Genomic DNA, 427 nt, shown 5'->3' with positions numbered 1-427 from the left:
CTCCTTTGCTTCCAAAATATCGACGAACTTTGAAAAATCTCGAAGAACACTACTCGAAGAACGATCTTTCTCCCACGTTTCTACTACTTGATATGCCCAATATTATTGAAACGCTACGCCTCGTACAAGGCATGTATACATCTATTCTTACATCTCTATCGTCTCCTTATAATATTCACAATAAGATCTGTTTCGAGGGAGTGATAACGGTATGGTATGTAGTTATTTTTTTTTTTTTTTTACGAAAATAAAAAGTTTCGCAATCTATTGAACAAGGAAACATGAACATGCTACCGAAAAGAATAATATAATATCTCTTTTACCTTACACAATATACAATATATAATGACGTCGTTACTCGTAATATTTAACCGTACTTATTATAATTGTAATAATCATAATCATCTCTGTAATAACCGCAACATAC

This window comes from Apis dorsata, unplaced genomic scaffold, assembly GCF_000469605.1.
Source record: "Apis dorsata unplaced genomic scaffold, Apis dorsata 1.3 scaffold_98, whole genome shotgun sequence".
Lineage (NCBI taxonomy): Eukaryota > Metazoa > Arthropoda > Insecta > Hymenoptera > Apidae > Apis > Apis dorsata.
The sequence above is the reverse complement of the archived record's forward strand: the minus strand, read 5'-3'. Positions refer to the sequence as shown.